The sequence below is a fragment of the Vanellus vanellus genome (genome assembly GCF_965231255.1).
Source record: "Vanellus vanellus genome assembly, chromosome: 7".
In the NCBI taxonomy this organism is placed as follows: Eukaryota; Metazoa; Chordata; class Aves; order Charadriiformes; family Charadriidae; genus Vanellus; species Vanellus vanellus.
Window position 1 is genome coordinate 22,841,014 of NC_138912.1, and position 6,921 is coordinate 22,847,934.

Sequence of the window (6,921 nt, forward strand, 5' to 3'; positions counted from 1 at the left end):
TATGTGAATCTCTAGCAGGAAATTTAACTTGCTTGGGTCTTTCATGTGACAACTACTCTGCAATAAACATCACAGGCAGTAAAAGTTCAGAGAACTCGGGATGTTTCTCCAAAGGCTAGCTCCTAATGCCTCGACAAAAGTAATAGAAAAGTTCTCATTTATAATTATGGCAAGGAACTGTGCAGCCCAGTGATGCCAAAATTCTGGGCAGTTAAGAACGCCCTTTAAAAGACAAGGAGCGGTAAACATGACAGTGGTGGCACATCAGAAGGGAAGGTGGGAGAGGCTTCTCCGCAAGTCTCCACACTTAGTTGCGACAGCGAGATAGCGCCTGGCAATCGGGAAGAGAAGGCAACTCGCATTTATCTGTCAAAACTACAGAGTAAATATGGAGAGAAGGGATTTTCTTCCAATTACTTCATACTGTGGAAACGAAGAAACATGGTACTAGCTGAACCCATAACCTACACCCCAAGACAGCACGGAGCCTTCCTCCTGCAACAGCCAGGGAACCGGCTACGCGCTGGGAAAACTCTCTGGTTCCACCCATTTTGAAGCAAGCCAACTTCACGCCCGGTACGCGGATGCCGGTGCAGGTGCGGTGCGCACCGGGCGCCTCCCCGCCCCGGTCCCCCTCGGGCCCAGTTACGCCTCCAGCCCGCAACCGGTCGTTGCCCAGAGCCGGGCACCCCCGCACCCCTGTCCGGCCCGGCCGCCCCCTGCCCCCCGGGGCGCTCCGGGCGGGACGTCACGCGTGTCACATCACCCCCCCGGGGGCGGAGAGGGCGACTACACACACACACCCCCACACACCCACACAACCCCCCGCAGCGGCCCGCTGGCCCCCTCCCCCGCGGCCTGACCCTCCTGCCCGCCCCCGGGGCTGCCTCCGCTCCGTCCACGCCCCCCGCCGGCACCGCACGGTTCCCCCACTGCAGCCTCCCACCCGCCCGCCCCCGCGTCGCGACAGTATCGCGACAGGTACTCGCCGCCCGGCACTGACCCCCGCATCCAAAATGGCGGCGCCTGCTCCCCGCGGCTGCGGCGGCCGCTTCACATATCGGTCAGGCGGGCGGCGCCGCGAGCGGGAGGGGTCGGCCCTCCCTCTGTCCGCCCAACCCTCCCTCCCTCCCTCCCGGTGCCGGCGGTGGCAGTCCCGGCGAGGCCGCCGAGCGCGGGGTCCTGCCGGGCACGGGCAAGCGAAACCGGCTCCGCACCGCTCTCACTGACGTGGAAACAGGCGCACCGCAACCCGCTGCCTGGTTACTGCACCGACGGATAGCCCGCAGAGCCAACCCGCGCACGATGCGGCAAGCAGCTGCCTAAGATGCCCAATGGGATCGCGGTCTGAAACCGGAGGAGGCGGAATCTCCAGTGACAGGTGGAAGTAAGCCAATGAGAGGAGAGAGGGTAGAACTAGCAGAACGGCTGGCCAATCGCAAAGGAGTCCTGCGGTGGCGGGGCGTGGCCTCGCCTGAGAGGGCGCAGCAAGGGTGGTTGAGCGGAAGGCAGAGGAAGGGCTGCCCTCGCAAGGCATTGTGGGCCGGGTCGGGCAGCCAGTCTTCGCCGCGCCCCAGGGTGTGTTGGGCCCGCTCGGCCGCCGCCCCCGGGGCCTGGTCGCTCGGCCTGGGGGGGGGGGGGGGGTGGATGCTGTCTGGGGGGTGCGGCTCCGAGCCAGCCAGCCCGGACACCTGGGCAGGGTAGGTGACCGCACGAGGGCTCTTCAGTCGAGTGCCTGCGCCTTCCTGGAGGAGAAGGACAGCGAGCCAAGGGCTGCAAGAGACGTGGGGCCTGTGAAGCAGGGCATGGACCGGCCACCTCTTGTTGGCCAGGGGAAGCAGCGGCTGTGGCAGTGCCTCTCCTCCGTGCTTTGCAAGTAGCTCCCAGCTTGCTCCTGCAGCCTCTCCCAGCCTCTTCTCTGGGGCTAGTTGGGAGCTGGTGCCCAGTAGGCAGCTCGTTTCCTCCTGGCCGCCCCCCTAGGTCACAGTTTTGATGTTCCCATTGCTGGCACAACTCCCCCAAAGCAGGCACTGAGTGGGCAGGCCTGAAAATTCAAATGGACGGAACACAGCTGTTTATGGATGGCGCTGCTGGCATGCAGCTGTTACGAGAGTACACACAACAGCACCCAGGGGGGCACACGCAGCTTTCAGCTTTTCTGTCCTCCACAGTCCTGCTCGCCTGGTAACTTTTCCTCAAACCTGAACACAACTGGTGCTTTGCTAAAGTTGGGCTACGAGCCATCTGCTACAGCCTCAGTTCATCCAACCCAGCTAGCCTGTCAGCCAGAGACCACAGTTCAGTTAAACTGTTCTTTGAAGCCAGTTTACTGGCCAACTCTTTGCAGCAAGAGCAATCACAGCTTTGTAACCATACAGCACCTAGCGCAATGAATTCTTGGTGCTGCTCCAACTTTCTCAGTCGCTTTTTTATGCCCCAGTGTCAATGCAGTGTACTTTTAATGGCAGTAGTTTTCAAGGGTTGCTCAGCTTGTTTAAGCCTCTGCCCATTGAACTTGGGGCAGAGGGCAGAAAGGTCCTTGCAGTTACCCAACAGTTTTACAGCACTAGCATCTGCAGCCAGGTCAGCCTGGGGATCTGTAGTGGCAGGTGTTAGAGTGGTCAAAGCAGCAGCTACCCCAAAATCTTACACTCTGTCTGTAGGGGAAACACAAATCAAACTGGAGGTGACAGAAAGGTGAAAGAGTCAAAAAGTATTAATTCACTGTCCTAACCACAACTTCACCTGTTGCAGCGTGGCTGAAGAAGGGAAGTTCTCAGACAAAGGCCCAAGGGAACGTGCAACTGGATTCTTCCCTGGCCAGCCAAACCTAAATCTGAGGCTGACTCCAATGCCACCCTAAAAGATGGCCAGATATCATCATGTCCCTGTCTTGAGGGCACAGCCTCCAGGGAGGGTGTTATGGGATGGGACACTCTGGAAATGGTGGTCACCATATCCTTCTTTCTCCACAGGAATTGCTGCCCAAATATTGCCTGATCAAGAATCAATGTATCTTAGACTGAAACTGCCATTATCTCCCACCTCTGACAGCTGGTGGCCAGGGGACGGGCTTCAGATGAGCTTTACCTGATAACATGTAGGAAGTCTTCAACGTTGGAAATTTAATAAGCAGCCACATTTATTCCCCAAAAGTGGAACAAGAAAGAGCATGTTCCAGAGGCCTATCCATGGGACTTGGAAGCTAAAACATATCACCCCAGCCTCTGCTGCCGCCATGGTACATGCAGTTTTTAGCTTGAGTTCCTCAGCTATAAAACAGGCAGTCAAATACTCACCTGGCACGGAGAGGTTGCAAAAACCACCTAAGCAATGAGTGAAGGTTTGCAGAACGAGCAGGTTAGTTGCCAGCGCTTTCTCCTTCCCTTCTGCCCCGCTCCAGCAGCTGCTAAAGCCCCTGTAGTATCTGCCAGCCATTTGGAAATTCACAGGAGTTTGTCATTGCTACTCTGTCCATCCACTCCCTGCTCAGGAAAGGGGGTTTTGGGTGCTGGCTTGGCCATTGCGCACAGCACAGCTCCATTCAGGTCAGCCAAGCTTGCCTGCCCTCTCAGGGAAGGGGCTGGAGCCCTCTCCCTGCCTTCCTGTCCTCTCCAGTGTTGGCTGCGCAGCTCAGGCTCCCACCCAGTCCGATTTGGTGAATTGGACCCTGCTAAGGTGTTATTTATGGAAGCCTGTCACGGAGCTTCAAACCGAGCCAGCCAGGAGCCTTCTGCTTCACCCGAATGCATCTTAGTGCATTAATAAAGAGCAAACATTGCAATGTGCTTTGCATTTTTACTTACAATCCAGCACTGCATTGTCTGGAGAGAAAAACAATACAGTACGGCCCCGTGCTGCCTGGGGAGAAAGAGAGTTCACTCGCACACACTACGGCACTGCGTTAGTCAGCCCTCAGACAGCCCAGCACCGCCCTGGCTGCACAGAAAATCCTGCTGATATGACAGTGCGGCACCAACGCCCCCAGCTCAGCAGCAGCAGGGAAACCTGGTTTGCCTGGACTGCCTGATCCAGCAGCACTTTGCCAGAGCGGTGCACAGCTGTGTGCAGATCACATGTGGGCAGGTTGGAGCACTCTGCACTGAAGGATCCAGGTGTAGGACCAGGACACAGGACAATCCTGCATCCCTTTATTCTCAAGATAATGCACTAGTTCTTACACACAGGGTAGTACAATGAAACCAAAGATCAGACGAGCACAGCCCCTGCAAATCCCTCAGGTTCCTGCTGTCAGGTCAGGAAAGCTGGGCTTTATCCTCACTGCAAAGACGCAGCTTTTCAGCAGAGTTTCTGTCTGGAGTATTCCTCCTCAGCCCACAAGGAGCCTATGGAGGGGCTGCAAACTCACTGACAATCATGCCCAGGTACCTATTCAGCTCACCTGCTTTCATCCAAGACACCTGAGCAGCCAGCTCCTTGCAAAAAGCGGTGTCTCCATGGGGCACACCAAACTGCCTTCACTTGGGTCCAGAGTGCCCGTATAATAGCCTGCTCCCACAAGCATTTGACAAGACTGCCACAAATCCACATTGCCAACCAATTCCACCTCTGCAATCTCCACCAACGGATGGCACTGACTTTGCACAGTCCATTACTGTTGCTCAGCCCCTGCCAGCTCATGGTCATCTGCAGAGCCCAGGTATCAGACCCATAGGCACACGCAACACAGAAATTTTCAAGCAGGTTAACTATTCTGAGAGAGGTTGAGCTTCCATCCCCTCCTCTTGGAGGCTTTTGCTACTTCTCAGAGGCTTAGTAAGGTCTCCAGAAAAAGGGCAGAATGAGGGAGTCGACTCAGAAAGTACAAGCAGTTGTCACGGATAGAAACTAATGCAGCCACTCTCCCCAGAGCTGAACATCCCCAAAACACTACTGAAAGCTGAACACACTGATTCTAAGCAGCTGCTCCTTTCCAGAGTAAGCTCAGGTAGTGACTAGCCCAAAGCCAGCTGAAGGCTCTCCAAAGGAAAACTGATGTGCTGCATCTGGTGCAACCTGCACTGGGGCCAAGACCCACAACTGAAGCAACAGAGCTAAATTGAGACACTCAAAGGTATTACAACCCTTCTCTGGAAACTATACAAAGTACAATATTGAAGATGCAGAGCAGCCTCCTTAGGCTAAAATACCCTGCCAGCTGCTCTACTGCCCATGTCTCAGGAGCGCACTCCTGCACTTCCCGGTGACGTGAAACCCTCTCGATGAACATCACGATGTAATGTTTTCCATTGTCTCTTCTTGGCTGAGGCAAACCATGCCTTTTTGGCAGGAGCACCCCGGGCTCAGTTAGTCATATCTTCGTCACCTCTTGGCTAGACTACAGCTACGTGATACACCTGGGCATGAAGCCCACAGCAGTTGGCAAATGCCAACCAGAGGAGCATGCTGCAGTGGGAGCCCTGGCTACCACAAATGCATCAAACCTACCCTCTGCTCCCTAGGCCACCTTTTGGCTTGGAAGCTAAGCCAAATTCAAGCCTGAGTCCTGATCCTCAAGGCATTTGATGGCATGGACCCAACACGGCTGAATGATCAGTTAAGACATGAAGATGGAAACTGTGATCAACAATCAACAACTCCACTACTCTCCAAGAGCAGCGGACCCATCCAGCATGAGGACCGGGTTTGCCTGTGACAGGGTTTTCTCTGAGAACAAGCTCTTCCCGGCTGGTTAAAAACGAAGTATGTCTAAGATGCTGAGTAATTCGCTCCTTTTGCATATCTCATCTCTCTGCCAACGTGTGAGTCAGGTTCACTCTGGGTTTAGTTTGCTTTTGCTTTATTTATTTATTTATTTATGATTATTTTACATAAAGTAGTAACATCTGTCTCCTGAACCCAGGTGAAGTTCTTGGTCTCTTCCCCAGCAGTGAATTCTGCAGCTGGCAAGACGAGATGCGCTACAGCTAGGAAGTCTTGGCACTAACCAGCAAGATCTGCTACTACATTTCAACAACAAACGCTAAAGCACTCCCTCCCAAAGAGAGCCTTCAGGGATCAGTCCAGCAGTTGCACCAAGGTTGCCCTAATGAAAGACTCCTAGTGCAGGTCCCTGGATGGTCTAATCCAGCAGTCTTCGTACTGTGCTGCACAGGGAGCAAGCTTGTGACATAGCGCCGGTTCATATTTCCAGTTGCCCAAGGGAAATAGCTAAAAATACCTTTGTTTTGTTATTAGTTGAAAGCGTAAGCACTAACTGTATTTGCTGCGGGCTACTGACAGTGAAAGGTTTGGAGGGAAAGGGAAGCAATCCGAAATATGGTCCCTTCATTGCTGCAGACCTTGAGTAGGGTTTTCAGCTTCCCTGTGGCATGTGGTGACAGACACAGACTGCCCCGTGGAAAGTGCTAGTGCTGCTGTACCGTGTCCACTTCTCTTGATGGAAATAAACCTATGCCAGGATGGATTAAAATCTGGGCTGGAAAAAGAAGTGGTCTGGCTTGCTGTCATTTTTGGCAGGCAAAAAAGCAGTAAGGCAAACACAAACCTCAGATTACTACCATTAAAAAAACATGATAATTTCTCATGAGCATGTTAACATTTGTGACTCCTTTTAAACTCTCCACGTTTCTACCGAATTAACGTGTTTGTGAACGTTTTTGAACTGTAATCCATGGTGCCTGGGTCTACTTAACCTCTCTTTACATCCTGTGCTTCTTCGTGTGCATTTGTCTTCCCATACATATCTATGCCATGTTATGCACTTAGCAGGCTCCCTAAATACGGCTTGTAAATCACCCAGGGTTAAAATTCACTCCTATTCTCACAACATTATTTCCTAATCTCTAAAACATGTCAGTGGAAGAGCTTGAGGGTGACCTTTGGCATCATAAATCGGAGAGCAGGTTGACATGGAAATGACCTCAAGAAAATCAGACCGTGGAATCGCGCATCCAACTC